This window comes from Mauremys reevesii, linkage group 1, assembly GCF_016161935.1.
Source record: "Mauremys reevesii isolate NIE-2019 linkage group 1, ASM1616193v1, whole genome shotgun sequence".
NCBI lineage: Eukaryota > Metazoa > Chordata > Testudines > Geoemydidae > Mauremys > Mauremys reevesii.
This window is the reverse complement of record NC_052623.1, coordinates 320,725,309-320,751,810: the sequence shown is the minus strand read 5'-3', so window position 1 is coordinate 320,751,810 and position 26,502 is coordinate 320,725,309. Positions and strand designations below refer to the sequence as shown.

General features: G+C 41.2%; 1 long non-coding RNA gene across 2 annotated transcripts; it reads right to left on the bottom strand.

Moving 5' to 3' along the window:
* Positions 1–26,298, bottom strand: LOC120395277. Of its 2 annotated transcripts, XR_005592557.1 has the most exons (6): positions 26,168–26,291; positions 23,535–23,593; positions 22,976–23,034; positions 21,902–22,057; positions 16,292–16,441; positions 1–609 (listed from the first exon to the last, which is right to left on the bottom strand). It is a non-coding gene; the product is annotated as an uncharacterized LOC120395277 (long non-coding RNA). The 2 variants fall into 2 exon arrangements; XR_005592558.1 differs by lacking the exons at positions 22,976–23,034; positions 23,535–23,593 and having other exon boundaries at positions 26,168–26,298.
* Positions 26,299–26,502: the final 204 nt, after the last annotated feature.

The following is a 26,502-nucleotide window of genomic DNA, read 5'->3' as shown; positions in this document are numbered from 1 at the left end:
TTTAAATTTAAGAGGTTTAATCCACATGGGATTAAAAGCTCCAAAGCACATCCCAGGCTCATGAGGAGAAAAAAAATTAATTGCTTGAAAAAAAAAATCAAACAATCTAAAAGAGTTTAAAAAGAACTCAGCAGCCATGGGAAAAAAAGGAGAGAGAGAAATTAAAATCCACAGTGAAAATGATTTTATCTGTGCTGAAGTAAACAGTAGACAGATAATCAGAAAATTCAGTAGAAAAATCTAAATTATTTTTAGGAGGCAAATAAGAGAAAAAATAAAACAGTTATACATTTTATGGCACAGGATGGTGTTGAAAAGGAAAAATAAATCTCCTTGACTATAATTTGTTTTTGTTTATAAAGTGTTGTTGTTTTTATATTCTACAATCCTTGACCTTTTCTTGTGGGAAAGAAGCGCCCTTTTTTGTTTTGTTTGCAGGATCTCAGTATTGCTTGAAAGAATTTGCGTCACAGGCAGGAAATCTACTGCAGCACAGGTGGAACTTTAAGATTCCATAACTTTATCCTATGAGTGAAGTTGACTTCAATGAGGCCAGGACTTTATCCTGTCAGTGCAAACATCTGTTCTGTGTCCTCTTCTTCTGTTAACCTTAAAAAAAAAAAAAAAAACCCAATGTAACTATAGCAGTAACATAAAACTGATGGCAGACCTAAGCAAAGGCTGGTATGAAAATTAATCATGCTAGGAACAGTCTCGGAAGGCACCCTGCCACTGAAACACTGTTCTGAGCAAAATTCTCCCTTTGTTCCTCTCCTGTTTCATGGGAAAAGTAAATTACTGATGTCATTGTAAAAGTGAAGGTCACTCTTCTTACTTTCCAAGTGGGTGTGAGAGGGGAAACAGAGCCAAGGCTCCTCCTTCTCCCCCCTGCTCCATACCCATTTCCCATCCACTTGCTCACAAGGAGAAATATTTGGAGGGCAGGGGACATGCTCAGCAGCAGACCCTTACCCAAGATCCAGAAGGGCTGGGGTGTCATTCTCCTGCATGGCCAACTGATACAAAAGCATAGTCTATCCCTGGAAACATTAATAAATGTTATAACATTCAGTGTCACTTGGATGGCTTCTCTTCTAACAAAGAAATTGGTGTTATATGCAACAATCTTTAGGTGAAAAATAGTGTTAACTGAATAGTTTTACAGTATGATCTATGTAAGAATTACTTGCATGCTTTACATTTAGCATGAAAGAAAATGTTCCCAGAATTAGGGCCTAGTATGCCCACTAATGGGAACCCTGTGATAAACACCTCTATGTCACAGATGCAGAGATTTTTCATCTGATCTCCTCCTGTAGCCCTTCCACTTGCCCTAGTTGTAGGGATATTAAAGAAGGTTTATATTAGACATGGTTTATATGAAAAATGATTTATTGTTGGAAATTATTTATTGAGAATTGATACTTTATAACTGAAGGTTTATATTAGAAGTAAATGTGATTCCCAAGATTTAGCCTCTAACCTGCAAGCCACCAGCTGTGTCTGTGTGAAGCCTGCTCAAAGAGATACTTTGTATAAAACTTGTTAAACGTCAATTGACTCTAAGTGCCTGATCTCTAAATTGGTAACACCCCGAAAGGTAAAGAGACAGTGAAATAGATGTAATTAAGATAGAAAATGTATGTGAATGAGTGCCTAGTTTAAATAATGAATGAATGTTTAGGGAGTTACCAGCCTGAAGAATTCAGTGTCGCTGAAGAAGGTGTCAAGTGGGATCAACCAGATGACCCCCGGAGGGCAAACTGGAATACACCCCACCACACCTCAAAGGAAGGAAAAAAACAAACATCTGATAACATGGAGCCAGCCACCTGCTGATTGATTTAGCAACAGCAGAATGAAGCAACTCTCATGGACTGACATAGGAATAAATTCCTATAAAACTGGATTCTAAAGACTGAGGACTTTGAGTCTATGATTCTGCTGCCAGCTTCCAGGAGCATCAGATGCCTCTGTCACAGACTCGGCTCCATCCTAATGACCAAGATACCTGGCCAGTAACTTGGCATGAGCAACATCTAGGCTGGTAACTGTAACATTTATACAGAACCTGAATGAATGATTGTGTGAATGAATATATATATGTGTGTGTGTGTGTGTGTGTATAAGAAATAAGTAGTGATAGAAATAAGTAGTAACACAACGTTGTTTGCTGTTATCTTTTATTTTATTATGGTATTTACAATAAATGTGGCATCTTTGCCTTATCCCTTAATAAGATCCTGCTGGTTTTTATTATATTGGTATAACATAGTAACCCCAACCCATCTCCTGATCTGCCTCATGTCCACTCTCATCCCCTCTCTTATTCATTTTAACCTCTCACTCTCCTTTAGCCCTTTCACTTGCCTCTCCCAATACTGGCCTATCTTCCCTCTCCCTTTCATCTCTAAACTCATGGAAAGTGTTGTTTACAATAATCTCCAGAGTTCCTCTCCTCCAATTCTATCCTACACTCTCTCAACTCTTGCTTCTGCACCTTGCATTCAACTGAAAACACTCTTACGAGAGTCTCTAATGAACGTTTTTTATCAAAATCTCAGAATCAGTACACCATTCTCATCATTCTTCACTTGTCAGTTGTGTTCAACACATTTGACCATGCTATTCTTCTTGAAATCTTGCCCTCCCTCAGATTCCGTGACTCTGTCCTCTTCTGGGTCTCCTCCCTCTTCCCTAATTATTTCTTCAGCATGTTCTTCAGAGGATCTTCCTCATTCTCTTCAGATTCCACACAGTTCTGCCCGTAGTCTCCTTCTCTTATCCCTCTGCTTCTTGTGTCTGGGTAATATCGGCCACAAACACAAATTCAACTACCATCTGTATGTAGACCCCTCTGCTCTAGGCCTGTCTTGTTCTGTTCAGACTAGAATCTCAGCCTGTCTCTGTGACATCATCTCATGGATGTCTAGCTGCCAGTTGAAGCTCCACATGGCTAAAACAGAGATCTCAAACTTCCCCTCAAAACCCTCCATGCTACCTCCTGTCTCAATTACTGTGGCAACACCACCAGTTTGTCTCTCACTCAGTCTTCTCACTAGGTCCTCACACTTAGGCTATGTCTAAGTCTTGCAGATTCTTTTTGAATAACATCCTTAAGATACAGCCTTTCCTGTCCATTCATGCAGTTAAGAATCTCCTCCGGGCTCTGATCGTCTCACGTCTCAATTACTGCAGCATCCTTTATTCTGGCCTTGACAAATGTAGCCTTGCCCTGCTCATATCCATTCAGAATGCTGCTGCAAACATAATTTTCCTAGCCCTTCACTTTGACACATCACCCTTCTCTTTGCATCTCTCCATTAGCTCCCTTTTCTCTATTGTATCAAACATATTGTATTGTTTTCACTTTCAAGGCCTTTCACACATTATTCCCTTCCTACCTGTCATCTCTCATTCACCATTGGAAGGTCAACTCCCACTTCTAGTAGACCTACAATGCCATCCTCCATTGCCCACTTGTTAAATTTGCAAACAAGCACCTTTGTGATTTCTCCCCTGCTGCCCCATACTCTTGAGAGGTATTCCCAAGATCATTCATAAAACCACTTCATTATCCACCTTCAAATCCCTCCTTAAAATCCTCCTGTGCCTACAAAAACTTGACAATGGTTCGGCTTTGGAGTGCAGTGACTACTGACTAGTGTACTGATCAACACTGTCTCACTCTTTCCTTGTACTCCTCCATCTGTCTGTCTGTATCCACCTGTTGTCTCTTGTCTTATACTTAGATTGTAAGCTATTAGGGACAGATACTGTCTTTTTGTTCTGTGTTTGTATGGTCCATGACTGGGCTCCTAGGCACTATGGTAATACTACTACTACTATTACTAAAGTTACCTACAGCATCATAACAACAGCCTTAATGTTAGTACCGGTAGTACTTTAGTGCCTAATAATGGACGAGAAACCTATTGTGATAGACACTGTACAAATAAAAGTGAATTTCTTTGATTTTGTGGCTTTGTCTCACCCTTAATGCTACTAACTACAAGGGTTTTATAAGTTCTATAGTCAAGTCTTTGCTTTCTGGGAAGTTAGTAATACTTCATCTTCACTACACAGGTGCCCTTAAGAGCTAAACATTTTGAATATTATAAATAGGTTTGGTTATAATAAGGATGATTATCTAGAGAATTAATGAGTGGAAGCCAGTAAAGATCCAAAGCTTTATATATCATCAGATGAAAGTATTGTAAATGTTCTAATAATTATTTTGATTATTTATAAAGTGGGAGGAATCCTTAATATGTTCTTTGTGGTTACTTCTCTATTCCTTCTGCAGTCCTAAATAATATGATAAAACTTTAGAATTATAGAAAAGAGTTCCATGATCTGTTTTTTTAAATGGTCTCAGTTTTCATTTGTAGTTGTCAATTTACATAGCGACTACAAAATACTAATTTCTGTTCTCCCCCCTCCCAGTTTTACAAGGCATAAAATATGGATTTAATTTATGTATGAAAAATGGCTTTTTGTAGTTTACAGCCCTCACCCACTCTTAAAGACACTACACAGCTAAATATGTAGTTCTAATGTTTACTCGTTGGTGTTTATGATTTGCCAAACTGCAGCAAGTGATTGCTCCTAATTAATCTTCTTTATAGTTACCTAACTGCTAAATTGATCATTATGCTACAACAATATTTGAGCTATCAAAGGTGCTGTGGTACAGAATTAAACACTGGAGTTGCAAATATGCAAGTCATTCACATTAGCAATCACTGCAATCTAGCAGTCATGGTACTGTTGCTATTTTGGGTTCTTTTCAAGTGGGCCAGACTTCATTTAGCATCTGCTGGGAACCATTCAGACATTTACTTTTACTTCAGAGTTACCTCACAGTAAGATTTACTCAATGAATGTTCTTTGCATTTGGATTACAATACTGCATCTGGTATGCATGACTCAGGTTGCTGGTATTCTGCAAATTTTCTTTGCAGCATAATAGAGCATTGTTACAGAAATCAAACTCCTCCTTTCCCCTTGCTTCACTTCGCCCCCGCTACCCCCATAAACATACACACTTTCTGCATTTTTATAGTATACCTTCTCTCTGACATTGTCTCTTTTTACGTTCTCCACAGCTGTTCTGCCAAGAATCCTGGCCTCAATACCCCTTTCATTTTCTTCTCCAACTTCCTTTTCTTTACCTGCCTATATGTCAGAGATTCTTAACCAGGGGTACACATACCCCTAGGGGTACACAGTGGTCTTCCAGGGAATACATCAACTCATCTAGATATTTGCCTAGTTTTACAACAGGCTGAATAAAAAGCACTAGTGAAGTCAGTACAAACTAAAATTTCATACAGACAATGACTTGTTTATACTGTTCTATATATTATACACTGAATTGTAAATACAATATTTATATTTCAATTAATATATTGTATAATTATATGTTAAAAATGAGAGACTAAACATTTTTTTCAGTAATAGTGTGGCTGTGAGACTTTTGTATTTTTATGTCTGATTTTGTAAGCAGGTAGTTTTTAAGTGAAGTGAAACTTGGCGTACGCAAGACAAATCAGACTCCTAAAGTGGGCACAGTAGCCTGGAAAGGTTGAGATCCAATGCACTATGTTGACTCCTAGGCTTGGTTGAAACCCTCCATCAAAATTTGTTCACCAAGCCACCTTTCTCTCCTCATTTAAATCCATCCTGAAAACTCATTTCTTCCATATTGCCTGAGGGAAAGAAGCTGCTAATTACTTTAATTATACTTAGATTTTAAGTTTTTTGGAGAAGGAAATGAGATGTCTTCCCCCCCATCCCCGTGCCCCCGTGTTTTTACAGCACTTAGCACAATGGTATCCTAGTTCATGACTGGGGTTCCTAGGTGCTACCATAATACAAATAATGGTAATAAAACTTTTCTGAAAATGATAATAATTCAGTGTAAACAGCAAGATTTGCATATGAGTTATTGAGTAACTATGGCCAAGATACACAAATATATTGAGGCTACTGTAAAGTTAGCAGCCTCAATACCTGTGTAGATCTGGGCCCATGGGCTCACATTCTTATAACCCTTTACCCACCTCTTTCCTTTCTCTTTTTGTTTATCACTCTCCTCATCTGTAGGGACAGATATTCAGCTGGTCAACTGAAGTCAATGGAGCTATGCCAATATACACCAGCAGAGTATTTGGCCATGTGTATAAAACCTCCCATTGCAGAAAACATCTGCACAGCAGTGGTAATCAATCATGCATCTGACAGTGCAAGCATCCTGCTATTGCTGGGCATGATGTTTCATGCTGAGCTGGTACAATGTGTGGTGGGTCATTTATATGTTGGAGAATGAAGCAGTGCTATTTTTCTCTCCTGAGTATGCATGTTGACTTTTAGGTAGAGAAGATCAGAGTAGGTGCCGGAGTGAAAAAGTTCATGCATACTTCCTGTACAGAAGGCTAATTGGCATTGCCTATTGAACTTTTACCTGACATCCTAATGGCTGAATGAATAGGGACTTGCTCCTCCTTCCTAAAGCCATTTTTATAGCATCTTTGGCCCCATATCCTGCCAGGCTGATTTCCTTGAATGAGTGGAAGAGAAACTGGCTTGCTTCCCTGGATGTGGCACTAGTTACATTAGGGGAGCTAGAGGAGTCAGGAGTTTACCTTTGCTCTCACCCCCATTGACTATTGCAGTAGTTGAATAGGGCCATTCTCCCTGGACTTCATCTATCCAGTCTTCACCCTGAAGTCACCCGATCCCTGCCTCCATTGACACTTGCTCTTGATCACCTGCCCAGATTTTTGTGCCTGTCTGACTCCGATATTTATTTTGTTTTGTTTTCCTTATCTGTGACTTCTTAGCCATTCTATTAACTGCTTTTATTTTAACCAACCATCCACGACTTCCTAGCCATTCAAGTGACTGTTTCTAATTGATCTACCTAAATGCAAGTTCCTGGACATTTACTTAGTTTCTTCTAATTAATGAAGCCATCTGTGACTCCCTGCTATTTTACTGATTGCTTCCTAGTCTAGGCATCTGTTCTTTGTAGCCATTTTAATGGTTGTGTCCAGTTGCCCCAGCCATCTCAGCATATAATCATTTCACTACCTTGTTTTTGCATAATTGACTTACTAATCATGGCCATTTGTCACTCCCCTTTGAGTCTCACTCCACCTTTCTGTGCACTTGCTTTCATACTTCCCCTGATATATGGACTGCTCTCCCTGAACTAGCACATAAGGACACTGCCCTCTCCTTCAAATCCCTTTTCAAAATCCGTTTCTACCATGGTGCTTAGAAGAAATTGCAGAATGTTAATGATAGGGAGTCAGTGAGTGTTGTTAATGCTACTTTTTCATATTTTATACAATTAATGTTTCTTCACTTTCCCTCACTTCTCATATAGAGCTTGGCATCTTATAATATGAGTGGTTTGAGGCAAGGACTGCATCTGGTTATATATTTGGAAAGCAACGAGCCTATGGTGATTAGTACCATAATAATCATAAACCAGAGAGAAGAGATGATCTAGGGGTCAGGGCACTAGCCTGGGATTTGGGAGACTGGGGTTCAGTTACTTGCTTCTCCTTGCAGCCTGAGTGACATTGGGTAAGGTGCTTAGACTCTCTGGGCTAGATTTACAAAAAGATTTAGGTGCCTAAATCCCAGAATCAGGCCCCACTGGGATTCACAAAACCCCTGCTCAGCTGCCACCAAGCCCTGTTGGTGCCTAAATTTCCCAGTAAAATTTTTCTAGGCAGCAGTCTTTCCTCCTCTGAGCGTGTGCACTGCTCCTTTCTCTAGGCATCCAGACATGTAAACCCCAGAGCAACTCACAAAAAAAGGTGTTCTTCCACCTAACTCACCTGTGGAGCCCCATCTGGTTGGCAGACTCAGAGGCTGCTTACCATGTTAGGCACGAGATGCAAGCTCACAAAGGGTAGCTAGGGGAAGAGGAAGACCTCCCTCTAAGTTGTAGCCCACTAGTTAGGGTGCTGTCCTGGGATGGGGGAAATCCCCCTTCACTTAAGAGGGAGAAGGAATTTGAACAGAGCTCTGCCATGTTTCAGGCAATTGCACTAACTCCTGGCCAATAGAATATTCTGAAATGGGACTCCCTCAGTCTCTCCTGTTGGAGTGTTTTCAAATCTGGATTAAATAATGGAAGAGTCATTGGGGCAGAAAGGGAGAAAGCACAAACATGAGGATGACTCTATAGTTTGTTGGTTAGATCATTCACCTGGGAGATGAGAGATGCAGGCTCTAGTTCTGCTCCTGAGTCTCTTTAATTAATTATCCACAGTGGAACTGCTTCAACGGGAGAGACTAAAGAAGCCCACATTGGAAACTCCTATGGCTAACTAGTTGGGGCACTCAGCTGAGAGGTGATAGATCCCTCTTCAAATCTGTTTTCCCCCTCAAGAAGAAGGGACTTAACTTTTGTAAATGACTGGAAGGTAAAACTTAAAGGGGGAGATGTAATAGTATACTACACTATATTATACCATTCAGCCACTAGGTGGTGCATTCTATAACAGCTATCATTTTCCTCACAACAGCCATTCCTGGTAGTGCATTCATGGATCTCACAGTAAACACAACTGATGCATCTCTCTGGGAAGCAAGCTCTGTATCCAGTCCATATCTGGTACAGAAGCCTGACCTGCTAGTAGCAGCTGTGCAACCTACCATGTGTTGACAACAGGGGGAGCTACTATCCCTGAAATGGATCTTTACTGGTTCCTGGTGGAGCAGATTACTGTCATACTAGCGAAAAAGGTCCCCAGTAATTATCTTCAATATACAGCAGTTTTTTGAGAAGGAATTACACAAGCGATAAAGGGTTATATTAAGCACATAACTCCTATGTTAGACATTAAGAGCTTCTCAACTGTTTGGAATTGGCCTCGTTAGCAATACATAAGTAATTTTCCCTCTGTTGATATTCATCCCTTCTTGTCAACTGTTGGGAATGGGCCACATCCACCCTGATTGAATTGGCCTCGTTAGCACTGACCCCCCACTTGGTAAGGCAACTCCCATCTTTTCATGTTCTGTATATTTATACCTGCCTACTGTATTTTTCACTCCATGCATCTGATAAAGTGGGTTATAGCCCACAAAAGCTTATTCCCAAATAAATTTGCTAGTCTCTAAGGTGCCACAAAGACGTCTCATTGTTTTTATTAAGAGCTAGACATTCCCCTTAATGAGTCTCTCTTTCACAAACATACACAAAAAGGCCCTGAACTACCCTCACACAGTTCCTGCTTGGCAAGCAGAGAAGGTGGTTAGCAATTTTATAGATGGCTTCTTCTGTCCTGTCTGTTCTTCTCTGCCCTCTGGCCTGTCTCAGATTCCTCCAAGGCAAGGCCTCGGTTGCCTGGAGAACCCTCTGGTTCACAGTCCTACTTGAGCCCATGAAGCAGAGTTTTGGCTACTCTGTCTAGCAGCATTGCTTTTTCAGGAGTTAATTAAGAAATCCCAACAGTAATTTAATTAGCTTGATTTTTATTCTCTTTTTCCTCAAAAGAGTCACATGTCTTAAAAGCATGCCCAGTGGGCATGTGGTTACTAATTTTTACCTAATTAGTATTTTTAGGAGGAGACTGCATAGTGGTGCTAACTGAAAATTACCCCACATTCACTCCCTTATCAATCACTCCTTCAGCCTCCTGCGTGATGTCCTTCAACAGGGTCGAGAAGCCCTGATCAGCCCAGGCTCCACTCAGGATGTTCTACACATGTAGTTTGCTCTCAACTGGATGTATTTGCTGATCCAAATATCAGTATTGATCATATATGCAGCATGGAACCAGTCAGTTTCGCCTCTGTTAGCTGTCTGATGCTAAGAGAAGCAGGGCCGGCTCCAGGCACCCGCTGACCAAGCTCGTGCTTGGGGCGGCAGATTCTACGGGGTGGCATTCCGCCCAAACCTAGGGCGGCACAGCCGCTTTTTTTGTTTTTGTTTTTTTTTTGTTCGCTGCTCCGGACGCCCTGTAGGGGACAGCGGCGCAGAGGACGGGAGCACCCTGCAGCAAACTCGGCAGGGCAGCCCGCGTCCTTCCCTCCCCGCCGACCGGAGCGGAGCCCTCCCGGCAGGCGGCACGGCGGTCGGGGCTGCGTGGCGAGCGCCCCGCTGAAGCGCTGGCTGCCCCCTTCTCTCTCTCCCCCCCGCTCCCTCCCTTTCCCCCCAATTAGACCGGGTGCGCACTCTGCAGCACAGGGAGTCCCCTGGCTCCAGCCGCCCTGTTGGGTTTTTTGTTTTGTTTTTCCCCTGCTTTGCTGGCCACGCTGTTGTTTCCCGCCCCTCCGCTTTGCTGCTCCAGCCACACCGTTTTTGTGTTGTCGCCCCCGCTTTGCCGCCCCCCCGCTTTGCTGCTCCAGCCACACCGTGTTCCCCACCCCGCTTTGCCGCTCCAGCTGCACTGTGTTCCCTCTCTCCCCACTTTGCCACTCCAGCCACGCCAGGTTTTTTTCCCCCCTGCTTTGCTGCTCTGGTGGCCCTGCCTCCTTTTTTTTTTTTTTTGCTTGGGGCGGCAAAAAAGCCAGAGCCGGCCCTGAAGAGAAGGATTCTGTTCCCAGCATCCTCTTTTGCAGTTCAGTCATGTCAAGCCATGTTCTCACCATTCATTCAGTATGTCCACTGATTTGGCACCATCCCAACATCATGTACAAGAGGTACCTGACACTGGAGGTCTCCCACATCCCAGGTGAGCTAAAACTTGGCTAAAACTTTGAGGGAGGTCCTCCTCCTGCTGATGCCTTGCACCAAGAGGAGGTTTGCGGCCAAGAATCCCACATAGAGAGACCTCCCTTTAGCCTAGCCATAGGTGCCAAATTGCGTGAGAGGGTGGAGCTTAGAACACACCCCTCTCCTCAGCATCATCCATTGGCTAGCTTAGGTGAGGAGCTGCCCATCAATTTTGTGAATCCCATTCTGAGGTACCTATCTCCCTCCATTCATTGTATAGGGAGCACCACTTAACTCAAGCTTTGTGAACCCCAGTGATTTTCTAGGCATCTATAATTTAGGCATGGTGACACTGAGCAGCACCATGCCTAAATTCCTTTGTGAATCTAACCCTCTGTCCCTGAGCCCCACATCTGTAAACTGGGAATAATAGTACTTCCCTACCTCAGAGGGATGCTGTGAGGCTAAATACATTAAAGATTGTGAGGTGCTCAGATACTATGGTGATCGGGAGATACAAAAGTACCTTAGACAGAACTTGATAACTAATTTATCTTGCTCCGTACCAGGGATGGGCAAACTTTTTGGCCTGAGGACCACATCTAGGTGGGGAAATTGTATGCAGGGCCATGAATGCAGGGCTGGGGCAGGGGGTTGGGGTGTGAGGGGAGTGCGGGGTGCAGGAAGGGGCTCAGGGCAGGGGTTGGGGGCTCAGGGCATGGAGTTGGGGTGCAAGAGGAGTGTGGGGTGTGGCAGGGAGCTCAGGGAAGGGGGTTGGGGTGCAGGAGGGGGGAGTGGAGTGCAGGAGGGGGCTCAGGGTAGGGAGTTGGGGTGCAGGAGGGGTGCAGCAGGGGGCTCAAGGCAGGGGTTGGGGTGCGGGGTGCAGGAGGTGTTCAGGCTGTGGGGTCTGTCCTTGCCTGTGGGTACCACACCCGAAGCTCCCATTGGCTGCGGTTCCCCATTCCCAGCCAATGGGAGCTGCGGGGTGGCAGTGCCTGCAGGCGAGGGCAGCGCACGGAACCCTCTGCCCCCCCGCCCCTTCCAGGGGCTGCAGGGACATGGTGCTGGCCACTTCCGGGAGCGGCACAGGGCCAGGGCAGTCAGGGAGCCTGCCTTAGCCCCACTGAGCCATGGGGCTGGCAATCTGGTGGGCTGGACTGAAAGCCCTAATGGACTGGATCTGGCCCGCAGGCCGTAGTTTGCCCCCCACTGCTCCATACCAAGCCTACCTCTGTTACCACCTAGACAAGTCAATGCTCCACCCTCCAAAATGTGATTAAAAAACCCCATCAGACAGTGCAAAAGAAGAGAAAATGACCATGAATGACCCCCCCAATGTGAGCCAGTGACAAAAAGTGATGCATGAGGGTGAATTTGAGTCTATGACTGGGGTCCTAGTGGGGAGCCAGCTGTGGTCATTCAATTAGGGTGAACTGCAAAGAATGGGGCAGACAATCCCCATAAAACTGGTGGATATTCCAATACTTAGATTTACCAAGCCAGCATAAAACAGTTTCTTTATTACCTTACTGGTTATTCAGAAATCCAAACAACGCTGTTTGTTGACTGTTGACCCTGTCAAAGAACTGTAATAGATTAGTAAGGCATGGTTTCCCTTTACAGAAACCATGTTGACTTTTGCCCAAGAAGTTATGTTCTTCTATGTGTCTGACAATTTTATTCTTTATTATTATTTCAACTAATTTGCCCGGTACTGACGTTAGATTTACTGGTCTGTAATTGCCGGGATCACCTCTAGAGCTCTTTTTAAATATTGGCATTATATTAGCTATCTTCCAGTCATTAGGTACAGAAGCCAATTTAAAGGACAGGTTACAAACCATAGTTAATAGCTCCGCAATTTCACATTTGAGTTCTTTCAGAACTCTTGGGTGAATGCCATCTGGTCCCGGTGACTTGTTACTGTTAAGTTTATCAATTAATCAAAAAAACTCCTCTAGTGACACTTCAATCTGTGACAATTCCTCAGAATTTTCACCTACAAAGGACAGCTCAGGTTTGGTAATCTTCCTAACATCCTCAGCCATGAAGACTGAAGCAAAGAATTCATTTGTTTTTTCCACAATGACTTTATCGTCTTTAAGTGCACCTTTTGTATCTCGATCATCCAGGCCCCTACTGGTTGCTTAGCAGGCTTCCTGATTCTGATGTATTTAAAAAACAATTTTGTTATTACCTGTTGAGTTTTTGGCTACTGTTCTTCAAACTCCTTTTTGGCATTTCTTATTACATTTTTACACTTAATTTGGCAGTGTTTATGCTCCTTTCTATTTACCTCACTAGGATGTGACTTCCACTTTTAAAAAGATGCCTTTTTATCTCTCACTGCTTCTTTTACATGGTTGTTAAGCTATGGTGACTTTTTTTTTGTTCTTTTACTGTGCTTTTTTAATTTGGGGTATACATTTAAGCTGAGCCTCTATTATGGTGTCTTTGAAAAGTGTCCATGCAGCTTGCAGGGATTTCACTCTAGTCACTGTACCTTTTAATTTCTGTTTAACTAACCCCCTCATTTTTGCATAGTTCCCCTTTCTGAAATTAAATGCCACAGTGTTGGGCTGTTGAGGTATTCTTCTCACCACTGGAATGTTAAATGTTATTATATTATGGTCACTATTTCCAAGCGGTCCTGTTATAGTTACCTCTTGGACCAGATCCTGCACTCCACTCAGGACTAAATCGAGAATTGCCTATCCCCTTGTGTGTTCCAGTACAATCTGCTCCAAGAAGCAGTCATTTAAAGTATCAAGACATTTTGTCTCTGCATTTCATCCTGAGGTGACATGTTCCCAGTCAATATGGGGATAATTGAAATTCCCCACTATTATTGAGTTTTTTATTTTGATAGCATTTCATCGTCACTATCACTGTCCTGGTCAGGTGGTCGATAATAGATCCCTAATGTTATATTCTTATCAGAGCATGAAATTACTATCCATAGAGATTCAGTGGAACATGTGGATTCACTTAAGATTTTTACTTCATTTGATTCTACATTTTCTTTCACATATAGTGCCACTCCCCCCACCCTGTTCTGTCCTTCCAATATATTTTTACCCCAGAATAATTGTGTCTTATTGATTGTCCTCACTCCATCAGGTTTCTGTGATGCCTATTATATCAATATCCCCCTTTATCATGAGGCACTCTAGTTCACCCATCTTATTATTTAGACTTCTAGCATTTGTATACAAGCACTTTAAAAACTTGTCACTGTTTATTTGTCTGCCCTTTTCTGATGTGTCAGATTCTTTTTTATGTGAATGTTTCTCATCTGATCTGGCCCATACGTTATCCTCTTCCATCCTCTGCTCCTGACTGGAACCTAGAGAATCTCTATCAATAGACTCTCCTCTAAGAGAAGTCTCTGTCCGATCCATGTGCTCCGCTGCAGCAATTGGCTTCCCCCCCATCTCTCAGTTTAAAAACTGCTCTTCAAACTTTTTAATGTTAAGTGCCAGCAGTCTGAATCCACTTTGGTTTAGGTGGAGCCCATCCTTCCTGTATAGGCTCCCCCATCCCAAAAGTTTCCCCAGTTCCTAATAAATCTAAACCCCTCCTCTCTACACCATCGTCTCATCCATGCATTGAGACTCTGAAGCTCTGCCTGCCTACCTGGCCCTTTGCATGGAACTGGAAGCATTTCTGAGAATGCCACCATAGAGGTCCTGGATTTCAGTCTCTTTCCTAGCAGCCTAAATTTGGCCTCCAGGACGTGCACACACTCCTACCCTTTCCTATGTCATTGGTACCTACATGTACCACGACCACTGGCTCTTCCCCAGCACTACACATAAGTATCTAGATGCCTCGAGAGATCTGCAACATTTGCACCAGGCAGGCAAGTTACCATACAGTTCTCCTGGTCATCACAAACCCAGCTATCTATGCTTCTAATGATTGAATCTCCCATTACTAACACCTGCCTTTTCCGAATGACTGGAGTTCCCTCCCTTGGAGAGGTAACCTCAGTGAGAGAGGATACCCCAACATCATCTGGAAGGAGGGTCCCAACTATGGTAAGGTTTCCCTCTGCTCCCATTGACTGCTCTGCTTCCCTGGGCCTTTCATCCTTCTCAACAGCGCAGGGGCTGTCTGACCACAGGTGGGACAAATCTACAATGTCCCAGAAAGCCTCATCAACATGCCTCTCTGCCTCCCTTAGCTCCTCCAGTTCCACCACCCTGGCCTTTAAAGCCCGTACGCGGTCTCTGAGGGCCAGGAGCTCCTTGCACTGAATGCACACATATGCCACCTGCCCACAGGGCAGGTAATCATACATGCTATACTGAGTGCAATAAACACAATAACCCCCACTCTGCTGCTGGGCTTCTGACTGCATTCTCTCCTACAGCTACCTAGGTTAATGATAGGGTTTTTGTTTAAATCAAGGAGATTTTCTTATAGTTTAAGTTAAAGGTTTTAAAGAATGGCAAGTGTACCTTGCCCCCTTCCTAACTCCCTCTCAAAACTCCCTGTTAGCGGCCCCTGGTCGCTTGCTCACTGCTTTATAAAGCCCTGGCCTTCCTGGTAGCCCTGCCCTCTGACTAAGGCTCAGCCAATGAACAGAGGCTTCTAGATTTCAAACCTTGGTTTGAAGCTCACAGCTTCCAGCTGCCGGCCACAGCACGTGGTCCTTCAAACAAACAAACAAGCACACACACAAGCTCAGCACACAGCAAGTAACCCCCAAACACAAACTACAGACAGCCACATACCCTAGATTTATGTTGTTGACTTTGACTTACAGAAAATGCCAAGAACATTAAGTTGTTGCTTCTTGAAAAAGGGCCAATAGATAAAGAGTTGAAATGCAGCAGTGGTGAAGTCATAGAACAAGTAGCATCTTATATGACCCCAGGAAGCTTGATGAGTGCAGATGGCTCCATCAAGGACGAGGTTAAAGGGAGATGTGCCCTAGCTACTAGCACTTCACAGAAATTGATGAAACTATGGACTGATAAAACATTATGTTTGGTAGAAAAGTGAAAATTTATCAAACCAGCGTATTAATAGTATTACTCTATTTTCTGGAAACAGCTGCATTAAATGAAAGAGACACCAGAAAACTGGAGGCAGTAGAGATGAGAGTTCTTCGAAAGATGGCAGGTGTAAAGTGGAATGATTTTAAGACAAATGAAGGAGAGTAAACAATGAAATCAGGATATGGGATTGGCTACAATCAAAGAGATTACTATGGTGGCAACACTGCAGAAGAGAAATAGATGATCGGACACCAAAGAAAATAATGCAAACATTACCATGGTCAGTCTGATCTAGAGGCCAATCACTGATGAGATGGCAGGACACCATCTGCAGGGACATGACCAGGCTGGGCTTAATGTGAGAACAAGCCATGGACAGGTGTGACTGGTGATGTTGTACTGTTGCCCAGGCTCTCTCAGAACCCAAAGCAGTGGTAACTTAACTGTTTCTCTCCAGGCTTTGTCAGGAATAGATCAATAGGGGCACAGCTCATCCTTCTGATAAATGATTGATACAAGCAAGCGTGATCTTATCTAAAGCTACTGTTAATTAGATTTTAAGCACACATACACATAATATGGAATCCCAGATATAGTTACCCACAGTCTGAGATGGTTTTAAATGATCAGCAGCCAGGCTTCCTGGAGCTCTCTTTCTGTCCAGGTGATGGGGAGTTTAGATGTCAGCTCCGTACCCGAACAAAAGCTCACTCATACTGCTCCAAAGAGTGGTCTTTCATGTAATCTTTTATAGCTAATTTTAAACAAAGGACATAGTGAGTCACCAATTCTCCCAATTTCAACAAACTACTCATTATCTCAAAACATTTCTAGTATTCCTAGTCATAACAACAATGTGTCAGGGGAACTTAAAACCCAGGTTGCTATTCACTCACTCTCTTCCACAACTTTCTATCCTATCCTCCCTTCAGATTAACAAACTGCAAGTAGGCAGCTGTCTGACCTTGCCTCACAAAGGCCTAAGATTTTTCTAGCTATCCTAGCCTAAGGTTTTCCTAGCTAGCTAGTTATGTCAGCTGACAGTAGTTGAACATACAAAATGGCTGACTGTAGTATTGTGAAGTTCTGAGGCACATGCAGGAATGTCAAATTCTGTGGTAACAGTACTGCTTCCTGTGTTTGCAAAGATGCTCTGTAATGAATGAGAGATTTATTTATTTATATTACTATAGCATTTAGGAGCCCTAGTTATGGACTAAGACCCCATTGTGCTAGGTGCTGTACAAATGAACAAAAAGTATTTCCTGGTCAGTTATGGTCACTCCATCTCAAAAAAGATATTAGAATTGGAAAATGTACAGAGAAGGGCAACAAAAATGATTAAGAGTACAGAACAGCTTCCATATGAGGAGAGATTAAAAAGACTGGGACTTTTCAGCTTGGAAAAGAAATGACTAAGAGATGATATGATAGAGGTTGATAAAATCATGACTGGTGGGAAGAAAGTGAATAGGGAAGTGTTATTTACTCCTTCACATAACACAAGAACCAGGGGTCACTGAAACTGATAGGCAATGGGTTTAAAACAAAAAAAAAGGAAGTACATCTTCACACAGTGCACAGTCAAGCTGTGGAATTTTTTGCTGGGGATGTTGATAAGGCCAAAACTATAACAGGGTTCAAAAAAGAATGAGGGAAGTTCATAGAGGATAGCTCCATCAATGACTATTAGCCAAGTTGGTCAGTAATGCAACCCCATGCTCTGAGTGTCTCTAGCCTCTGATTGCCAGAAGCTGGGATGGATGACAGTATATGGATCACTGAATAGTTACCTGCCTGTTCATTCCCTCTGGAGCACCTGGCATTTGGTTACTGGGCTAGATGGTCCATTGGTCCGAGCCAGTATGGTCATTCGTATGTTCTCTTAATCCCTTCCCCCAAACCGTTTACAATTTAATATCATAAGCATGGCATCCACCACATTTTGACACTATTGGGCCCTGCCTCATCTCAATTACAAGTATACAGCAAAAGAAACACTGTATCTAAAGTATGTGGGTGGATGTAGTTTGATTGCACTTTTTTTGTTTGTTTTCCAGCACATTATTTAATCAAAGGAACTACTTTAAGTGAAAAACTGTTTCTTTAACTGTATGGTGCTACCTTCATAAACTACAAATTGAAGTGAGAATCTCTAAAGTCTGAAACCTTAGCATAATGATTTATCAGAAACCCACTATACAATATAAATGTGATCACTGCAAGCAAAATCGTTGTGAGGAGTGTTCAATCATTCCTGTGAAGACCTGATACTGATACTTTAATAAGTAGTTGAGGGCAACATAACATCCTTGAGATATAACTTAGCACATTACTTCCAGTGTTATAGATGCATTTGACCCTATACAAATACTGATAATGGTTCTGTTTACTCCGATTTATTGCTGCCAGAGATGGAGAGCCACAGTACTGTGCAAGAAGTAGGTAAAATACGTAACCTCCAATCACATAAGAAGATGACACATCTAAATCATTAAAATGCAGATGAGGATTAAACTGAAGATTGATTTCATGAATTGATTGTTATAAGGGTACACAATAGCTCTTAAAATAACCTCAATATGATTTCATATGTATATAGTGTGTTTCACAGATGCATTCATCAAGGCAAAGAGACAAATGAATATTTTTCTAGTTAAGAGTTGTAGATAAGTGTTGTTATAAAATATATAAAATGATCCCTCTTCTAATAGTTTTCACTGTTATCATTTAGAGCCAACGTTATAAGTCAGCCTCGGTCTGGGGTTGGCCATAGTCTCTTTGAGTCTCTTGCCCCTGGGTTCCCTATGAGACCTCCCACTCTTGGGAAATCTCTCCATTCTCAGTGGAGTTCTCAGTTCAATCTTGGGGTCCTTTCTGAGTCCAATTACTTCTAGTCTCTGGCGGTGCTCCCCAGGTCCCACCACAGGTTGCTGGCTGGGAGCAACCCTGCAGGGTCCCTCAGGTATATCAGGCGTGTAGTGTCAGTCTGTCCCCAAACAAGTGGGGGAAAGGAAGGGCTAATCACTGCCTCAGGCTGGGCTCCCCTGGCTACTGGAACTCACTGGCAGTCCCTAGAAGTCTCTCCTCCTGAGTAAACTTCCCCCATTCTCTGTGGCATGTTTCAACACTTTAAGCTCCCCACCTATAGATGGTGCATGTTCTGCAGGGGAATGTAATTGGCACTGCCTGAACACAGGAATGTTTGTTAGCCTATCAGTGGGATGGGGGCATGTCCCATCTCAGTCACTCGTGCTGACATGTTAGATAACAACCTTGTGGTTAACTTTTCCTGTTAAGAACAATACTGTAAAGCTTCTGTGGCCACTGGAATTATGTTGCCTTTGCTGGAACTAAAACAGATCTTGGTTATTGCTAAAGGCAGTTAACTTAACAAAGTTTAATTGGAAATATGTGGAAGAACAACAAGATTCCAAAAGGGAAGACATCTTTTAAAGATGCTTTATAGTAAATATTATACTCTAAAGAGTTTTTCATCCTATGGGATTCTATACGACCACTCCCATATTTTTTCTTTTATTTCTCGGTGTTATTAAATAAAAAGTGAGGCTCAACAATTTATCCTTGCATAGGATTTTTGTCTGCACTGTAACCTGTTAAATTGAATTTAAATTAATAAAGTAAAATAAACATAAAGCTTTTTATCAAATAAGCCAGCAAGATTAAAACTCCTATATTGTTTACTATCAGAAGGGTAGCCATGTTAGTATGGATCTGTAAAAAGTGACAAAGAGTCCTGTGGCACCTTATAGACTAACAGAAGTATTGGAGCATGAGCTTTCGTGCCTGAATACCCACTTCGTCAGATGCATGGGTCTGATGAAGTGGGTATTCACCCACGAAAGCTTATGCTCCAATACGTCTGTTAGTCTATAAGTGCCTTTGTCACTTTTTATATTGTTTAGTTTTGCTTAACTTTTCTTAACATAAAAGTGAGAACTGAACATACCAAAATATAAAAACAACAAAAAAATCTATATACATTGTTCACAAGAAAACCAATACACTCAATATACTCTCAGCACATTGAATTGAATAACATTTCTTCAATTAATGACATAAAGTCATATGGTACTGTTTTTTACTCCTTACTCTTTAGTCTTCTGTAAGGCCAGGTATATAAATAGGTAAGTATGTATGACTAAAGTGTTTAGAAATACACAAACAGCCATGATCTCATTTAGTATTGGGTTGGTGAAAGAGACACATCTGAATATCACTATATCAGGTTCACATAACTGAATTTAAAATGTCTTTGGTAAAACAAGAATAGGTTGATACATATCAGATAACTCCCTGAACAACAAAAGCAAAATGTTGTCATTCAGTGTCATTATCAACACAATAAATACAAAAGTAATAAACATGGGAAAATAAGCAAAAGTTTTTCTGCAAATATTCATTTGATTTTTAATGAATTCGGTTCTGCTATGTATGCATTCTTTTTGTGTTCCATGTCACACATATTAAAGTGAAGTGCTTTGCTGAATGTTTATTTTTAAAGCAAATTTCAAAAAGTCTTGAACATTTGTGGAAACTGAATTTCAAATGTAAAAGTGCAAATATTTGCCCCAGAAATGCTTGCATACTCATCCATCCAATCAGGAAAAGGAATAAGGCATTTTTAATTATATGGCCTATCACAGCCAAGCCATAAGCTTTACAATCATCACACAGAGTAAAATATTTAAATTATGTAATATATTCACCAAATAAATTCAAGGAAATTATGTTCTGCTCACTGATCTCCATGAAGAGAAAGGAAGAGGCTAAAGTTATTGAAAAAGTGATTAACCGGGAATAATTTATCTTTTTTTTTTTTTTTTAAGGCTAAACTAATTATAGGTTGCTAGATTTAACAACTATTACTTTTAGCATATTTATCTGATTGTATAGATAATAGTTCTTCATGAAAATATAGAAAGTATTCTCTTAAATGGATGCAGAGAAAAAGAAAATTTCTCAGGCTTCTTTTCTTTTGCTTTGATTTCTTTTGTTCACTTCTAACATTTTTTCCAGAAGTCAGTAAATCACGTTGTCCTAGAAAATATATGATTTGTCTTTATACCTCACCTGTTGTTTGGCTGAGAACAATATCATCACAGTAATAGTTTCTTCTCAAAAAGCTTTTCTAAACACCACAAGATCTCTTTTTTTGTTATTTTGTATTTTGGTACAATAAGACTGAAATTAGTATGAAAACAACGTCAGTTGAGAGCTTTTAAACATTTCTTTCTTTTTTCTTTCTTATTTTATTGAGAATTTTCTCTCAGTCCTGAAGATCATAAAGAACTGGAATGGTGGGGAGGTATGTCACAGTGCAACAGTATTCACTTCCTTATATTGAAAAGTTCCAGGGGAAGTTCCAAAAGACTGGAAGAAAGCTAATGTGCCACTATTTAGAAAGGGTATATGGGATGACCTATGTAATTATAGGCCTATGAGTCCGATATTGATCCCAGGCAAGATAATGGAATGGCTGATACAGGACTCAATTAACAAAGAATAAAAGGAGAGTAATAGAATTGGTACCAATCAACATTGGTCTATTGCAGTGGTTCTCAAACTTTTGTACTGGTGACCCCTTTCACACGGCAAGCCTCTGAATGCAACCTTCATTATAAATTACAAACACTTTAAATATATTTAACACCATTATAAATGCTGGAGGCAAAGTGGGGTTTAGGGTGGAGGCTGATAGCTCACTACCCCTCATGTAATAACCTCACGACCCCATGAGGGGTCCCAATCCCCAGTTTGAGAACCCCTGGTCTATTGACAATAGATCCTGTCAACTACATTTTTATTTTTTTTTGTTTATGAGACTACAGGTTTCATTGATAAAGATAATAGCATTGATTTAATATACTTAGACCTCTGTAAATCATTTGCTTTGGTAGCACATGACATTTTCATTAAAAAAAACTAGAACATTATCAAATTAATACGGCACACATTACATGGATTAAAAGCCATCTAACTGATAGGTCTCAAAATGTAATTGTAAACAGGGAATCATAATCAAATAGGTGTATTTCTAGAAGGGTCTTGAAGGGATTTTTTTCTTAGCCCCAGTCTATTTAATATTTGTATTAATGACCTAGAAGAAAACAAAATCATCATAAATAAAGATTGCAGATAACACACAAATTGTGGGAATGGTTGTTAGTGACCGGGACATGTGTGGTCGTACCAAGTGGTTGGATCTGGAGAAAGGTCTAGTGGTCGGAGCAGAAGTCTGGAGTCAGGTGTCAGAGCCAAGGATCTCAGCCAGAATCAGGAACCAGAAGTCAGATCCCAGAGTAAGAACTGAGGTCAGAGGTCAGAGCCAAAGTCAGAACTGGGTTACCTGGAGTGAGGCAAGGCAGCAGCAGGTCAGGGCCTAAGGCAGGAGCAGGGCAATAGCAAGGCTGGAATCAAGGACCTACAGGAGTTATTGCTGCCATGGATAATACTTTGAGCTACCAGTGCCCTACTTCTGGGCACTGGTAATCCCCTCAGCCAATGGGGTGGTTTGGCCACTCCTGTGTCTCAAATGGGGCCCAGCTGCACTAATAAGACTTCCTATGGTTAAGTCAGCAGGTAAGCAGACTGCTGCAGGTTCCTTAAATCTGATAGTGGTAAATAATGATGAGAACACATCACTGATACAGAGTGATCCAAATTACTTGGTAAACTGGGTTCAAGCAAACAATATGTGTTTTAATATGGCTAAATGTAAATATATACATATAGGAACAAAGAATGTAGGCCATACTTATGTAGGCCATATACAGGGACTCGATCCTGGGAAGAACTGTCCTGAAAAAGCATTTGAGGTCATGATGGATAATCAGCTTCTTATAAGCTCCCTGTGCAATGCTGTGGCCACAAGTGCTAATGCGATCCTTGGACTTCTAAACAGAGGAATATCAAGTAAGATAAGTTAGTTGACTTTTGTATTTGGCACTGGTGTGATTGCTGCTGGAATACTGTATCTACTTCTGGCATCCACCATTAAAGAAGGATTTGAGAAATTAAAGACGGTTCAGAGAAGAGCTACAAGAATGATTATAAAACAGGCCTTACAGTGAAAGATTTAAGGGGTGACTTGATTATAGTCTATAAGTACCTATATGGAGAACAAATATGTAATCATGGGCTCTTCAGTGTAGATGAGAAAGATATAACACAATCCAATGGCTGGAAGTTGAAGCTAAACAAATTCAGACTGTAAATAAAGCATAAAATTTTTAAGAGAGAGTAATTAACCGTTGGAACAACTTACCAAGGTTCATCGTGGATTCTTCATCAATGACAATTTTTAATTCATGTTTGGAAGTTTTCCTAAAATATATGCATTAGGAATTATTTTGTGGAAGTTCTATGGCTGTTTTATATAGGAGATCAGTCTAGATCAAGGTCGGCAACCTTCAGCACTTGGCCCATCAGAGTAATCCACTGGTGGACTGCGAGACATTTTGTTTACATTGACCATCTGCAGGCTTAGCCTCCATTGGCTGGGAACGGTGAACTGCGGCCACTGGGAGCTGTGGGAGGCTGTGCCTGTGGACGGTCAACAAACAAAATGTCTCATAGCCCGCCAGTGGATTATCCTGATGGGCTGAGTGCCGAAGGTTGCCAACCCCAGTCTAGATTATCACAATGATCCCTTCTGGCCTTGGAATATATGAATCTATAAAAATTAACAGAAAGGATTACTTTCATTTACTTAATCTTAATAGTTACTTCAGAATATTTCAAAGCAGTTATTTCTTCACTGAAACTGACCATGACATGGGATATACACTCATGGAAAGATTTATAAAAAGAGGTTATTTACTTACATGTCTTAACTTTGTGTCTCATGGAGCAGCAATGTCTTGCTACTTTGAACTCTGAATTCCTAAAACCAAGACCAATACTAATGACATACTTATTTTTAGGCCACTTCAGCTGCTAGAATTATTTACTCTAGTAATACTTAGAAGTGTCATTTTCTTCCTTCCACAGAAGCAAATTTCCCCTGAATCCCTTTAAACTCTCTTCCAGTTGTTATAACTGGATGCATTTCTCCAAATTTATCTCTCCCATCTGTGCATTACCACTGACTTGAAATTCTTTGGGCCTCATCCAAAGCCCCTTGAAGTCAGTGGAAAGACTTCCATTAACTCCAATGCAATTGGATCAGGTCTACTTCAAATTTGTAGGGCTGAATGCAACTGGGACTTGAATTCACTCATATAAAGTACGTTGTTAATGATTATATTGATGTTATTTGATTGAGGAGAATATATACTATTCCATATGCATTGCATGATACTGTTGATTCAAGTGTTTTGTTTTTTTCCAACCTTAATAAATATGCCTGGTAAGTTAATGGCTTAATATGGTGTTTGTGTTGGCATCTATATCCACTTCCCAGAGAGATTTTATCTTTAAATTACATGATAAATCACTTGACGTCTTCATATGAGGACTTATATGATATGAGGACTTCAGTAATTCAGCCACAGGTTATGGGTCTATCACAGGAGGGGGTGAATGAGATTCTGTGGCCTGTGATGTGCAAAAGGTCAGACTAGATGATTATGATGTTCCCTTCTGGCCTTAAAGTCCATGAGTCAATGAGACTAAACTAGTTGCCCTTCATAGTTTTGCAAAAACACCGAGGAGTACTTGTGGCACCTTAGAGCTAACAAATTTATTTGGGCATAAGCTTTCGTGAGCTAAAACCCACTTCATCAGATGCACTGAGTGGAAAAAACAGTAGGAAGATATATGTAGCAGTACATGAAAAGATGGGAGTTGCCTTACCAAGTGGGGAGGTTGAGACAATTCAATTAAAGTGGGCTATTATCAACAGGACAAAAAAAAATCACTTTTGTAGTTGTAATCAGGGTGGCTCATTTCAAACAGTTGACAAGAAGGTATGAGTAATAGTAGGGGGAAATTAGCATGGGAAAATTAGTTTTTAGTTCTTGTAGTGACCCATCCACTTCCAGTCTTTATTCAGGCCTAATTTGATGGTGTAGTAGTGGTGTTCTGTTACTTTCTTTGTTGGGCCTGTCCTGTCCTTCTACAGGACAGGCCCAACAAAGAAAGTTACAGAATTCCACTAGCTGTCACATTCAGCCCCCAACTGAAACCTCTCCAGCGCATCAAGGATCTACAACCTATCCTGAAGGATGACCCCTCACAGACCTTGGGAAATAGGCCAGTCCTCACTTACAGACAGCCTCCCAACCTGAAGCAAATGCACACCACACACACCACATAACAAAAACACTAACTCAGGAACCTATCCCTGTTACAAATCCCGTTGCCAGCTCTGTCCACATATCTATTCAAGGGATACCATCATAGGACCTAACCACATCAGCCACACCATCAGGAGCTCATTCATCTGCACATCTACCAATGTGATATATGCCATCATGTGCCAACAATGCCCTCTGCCATGTACATTGACCAGACTGGACAGTCTCTATGCAAAAGAATAAATGGACACAAATCAGATGTTAAGAATTATAGCATTCAAAAACCAGTTGGAGAACACTTCAACCTCCCTGGACACTCAATAACAGACTTAAAAGTGTCAATTCTTCAACAAAAAACTTCAAAAACAGACTCTAATGAGAAATTGCAACTGGAAACCACCACCTTGTTTTTGCTGATACAGACTAACATGGCTACCACTGTGAAACCTGTCTTCATAGTTTTGGTAGCCAAAGCACCCATTTCCATTACTCCATTACCACTCAATTTGTGTAATCATCAGATTCACATAATCTGATTTCACAAAGGCTTCATCTCTGTATCTCCTGACACTTTCAGTCTACTGGTATAAAAGAAAATCAATCATCCCCAACAATACTGTATTTCTCTTTTATATAGAGATGGGACAAAAGCAAAGCCCTGGATCCTAACACCCTGAAAATGCCTGGGTGTTTAAAATCCAGTCTCTCCTCTCTGAATATTGTGGCTGATGCTCATCCTTTATTTTCACTGTTAGTTACCAGTGTTTACCTGACTTGTCTGGTTATGAATTGATTTCATTCAGGGCTTCTTCTTTAAATATATCACCTGCCACTGCTCTATTCCACTTGAATTTATGATAGTCTTGTCTGGACCAGCCACATCAGAAAATAATCTCTCTCCAGAACGTTAGATTTCTGCTTGGCACTCACTATTATCTCTCTACCTTAAAATAATTCCTCTTTCCAAACTATTGACTTCTTTTCTGCACCAGACTCTTTTTCTGCAAGAACTCTCCCATTAATAAAATAACCTCTTTATACAGAATACAATACACCATCGATTATTACTAAAATGCCACTATTATCTTATTTGTGCAAGGTTTTCTGTTATAACGGATGAGTCTTTTTTTCCACTAATATTTTTTCTGCAATGGCTGTTTTACTTGACTTTACTTTCTGACTTTCTCTTTTAAACTAAGCTTTCTGCTTATAAAACTCACCTATGGAGACTGTCTCTCCAAGATAGCAATCAGGTTCTCATATCAAGTAGAATAACTGGCAGCAGTGTTAACAAATGTCTTAGTTATGGCTGCAAACACTTAATTGGAAAAGGGAAAAAAAAACCTGGAACCCTTTAAAAAGAGTCAGAACCTTCCCTTGGTAAAATAGTGATTGAAAATGTGGCAAGGCCAGATTAGTGGCCTAGAGGTAGTATCCTCCAGTGCCATCTGGGAGAACTAGGTTTAATTCTCTCTTGCTTTTCTGATTGGCAGGAACTGGGAATGTCATATAGAGTAATCAAGGAGCTTTGCTGATGAACTCTGTAGGGAATTCA